Source organism: Colobus angolensis, unplaced genomic scaffold (assembly GCF_000951035.1).
Source record: "Colobus angolensis palliatus isolate OR3802 unplaced genomic scaffold, Cang.pa_1.0 Scaffold203, whole genome shotgun sequence".
NCBI classification, from domain to species: Eukaryota; Metazoa; Chordata; class Mammalia; order Primates; family Cercopithecidae; genus Colobus; species Colobus angolensis.
In genome coordinates, this window is record NW_012115189.1 from 4,905 (window position 1) to 7,428 (window position 2,524).

General features: G+C 47.9%; 1 pseudogene across 1 annotated transcript in view; it reads left to right on the top strand.

The window, feature by feature from the left end:
- The first annotated feature begins 975 nt into the window (after nucleotides 1-975).
- The window catches only part of LOC105511745, a 12,044-nt pseudogene continuing 10,495 nt past the window's right edge, over nucleotides 976-2,524 (top strand). The window contains exon 1 of the transcript XR_001001761.1: nucleotides 976-2,520. The product of XR_001001761.1 is annotated as a keratin, type II cytoskeletal 8 pseudogene (transcript). The remainder of the gene's footprint in view (nucleotides 2,521-2,524) is intronic.

A 2,524-nucleotide genomic window follows, 5' to 3' on the forward strand; every position in this document is an offset into this window, starting at 1 on the left:
CCTTGTAGAGGTCTTTTGCCTCTTTGATTAAATATATTCCTAGTTTTTCTTGTGGTTATGTAAATGGGGTTGCCTTGTGAATTTCATTATTGGCTAGATTATTATTGGTGCATAAAAACACTTCTTATTTTTGTACATTAATTTTTTATCCTGAAACTTTACTGAATTCATTCATCAAGTCCAAAAGTTTTTTGGTGGAGTCCTTAGATGTTTCTAGCTATAAGATTATATCAATGGTGAACAGGGATAATTTGACTTCCTAATTCCAATTTGGGTGCCTTTTATTTCTTTCTTTTGCCTAATTGCTTATCTAAGTACTTCCAGTACTATGTTGAGTAAGAGTGGGTGTCCTTGTCTTGTTCCAGTTCTTAGCGAAAATGCCTTCAACTTTCTCCCTTTCAGTATGATGTTAGCTGTGGTTTTGTGATATATAGCCTTTAAAATCTTGAGGTATGTTCATTCTATTCCTAGTTTGTTGAGGGTATTTTTTATAAATGTATGTTGAGTTTTGTCATATGCTTTTAATGCATCTATTGAGATGATCATATTGAGATGTATTACATTTGTTTATTTGCATGTGCATAACTATCCTTGCGTCTGTAATATAAAACCCACTTGATTGTAGTGTATTATCTTCTTGATGTGCTATTGGATTTAGTTTGCTAGTATTTTGTTGAATATTTATGCATCTATATTTATCAGGGATATTGGTCTGGAGTGTTTTTTTTGTTGTTGTTGTTTTGTCTTTGTCTGGTTTTGGCATAGGTATCAATTGTAATGTCTCCTTTTTCGTCTCTGGTTTTGTTTATTTGCATCTTCTCTCCTCTTTTCTTGGGTAGTCTTTGCTTATTCTTTCTTCCTCTTTATTATTTTTGTCTCACTTGATTTTTTTCGAAAGATCTGTTTTTTTTTTTTGGAATCAACCTGAATTCTCATCAATAGTAGACTGGATAAAGAAAATGTGGTACATTTTCCGCTCCTTCTAGGTTCAGCCGGCCAGCCTCCACTCCTGCCTCCACTATGTCCATCAGGGTGACCCAGAAGTCCTACAAGGTGTCCACCTCTGGCCCCTGGGCCTTCAGCAGTGGCTCCTACACGAGTGGGCTCGGTGCCCTCATCAGCTCCTCGAGCTTCTCCCGAGTGGGAAGCAGCAGCTTTCGGGGTGGCCTGGGCGGTGGCTATGGTGGGGCCAGCAGCATGGGAGCCATCACTGCAGTCACGGTCAACCAGAGCCTGCTTAGCCCCCTTAACCTGGAGGTAGACCCCAACATCCAGGCCGTGCGCACCCAGGAGAAGGATCAGATCAAGACCCTCGACAACAAGTTTGCCTCCTTCATAGACAAGGTATGGTTCCTGGAGCAGCAGAACAAGATGCTGGAGACCAGGTGGAGCCTCCTGCAGCAGCAGAAGGTGGCTCGGAGCAACATGGGTAACATGTTCGAGAGTTACATCAACAACCTTAGGCGGCAGCTGGAGACTCTGGGCCAGGAGAAGCTGAAGCTGGAGGCGGAGCTTGGCAACATGCAGGGGCTGGTGGAGAATTTCAAGAAGAAGTATGAGGATGAGATCAGTAAGGGTACAGAGATGGAGAATGAATTTGTCCTCATCAAGAAGGATGTGGATGAAGCTTACATGAACAAGGTAGAGCTGGAGTCTTGCCTGGAAGGGCTGACTGATGAGATCAACTTCCTCAGGCAGCTGTATGAAGAGGAGATCCGGGAGCTGCAGTCCCAGATCTGGGGCACATCTGTGGTGCTGTCCATGGACAACAGCCGCTCCCTGGACATGGACAGCATCATTGCTGAGGTCAAGGCACAGTACGAGGAGATCGCCAACCGCAGCTGGGCTGAGGCTGAGAGCATGTACCAGATCAAGTATGAGGAGCTGCAGAGCCTGGCTGGGAAGCATGGGGATGACCTGTGGTGCACCAAGACTGAGATCTTCGAGATGAACCGGAACATCAGCCGGCTCTAGGCTGAGATTGAGGGCCTCAAAGGCCAGAGGGCTTCCCTGGAGGCGGCTATTGCAGATGCCGAGCAGCGTGGAGAGCTGGCCATTAAGGATGCCAACGCCAAGTTGTCTGAGCTGGAGGTCACCCTGCAGCGGGCCAAGCAAGACATGGCACAGCAGCTGCGTGAGGACCAGGAACTGATGAACGTCAAACTGGCCCTGGACATCGATATCGCCACCTACAGGAAGCTGCTGGAGGGCGAGGAGAGTCGCCTGGAGTCCGGGATGCCGAACATGAGTATTCATACGAAGACCACCAGCGGCTATGCAGGTGATCTGAGCTCCACCTATGGGGCCTCAAAAGCCCGGGCCTCAGCTATGGCCTGGGCTCCAGTTTTGGCTCTAGTGCGGGCTCCAGCTCCTTTCAGACGCACCAGCTCCTCCAGGGCTGTGGTTGTGAAGAAGATCAAGACACGGAGTGGGAAGCTTGTATCCGAGTCCTCTGACCTCCTGCCGAAAGGAGCAGCTGCGGCAGCCCCTCTCAGCCTACCCCTCCTGTGCTGCCCCAGAGCCT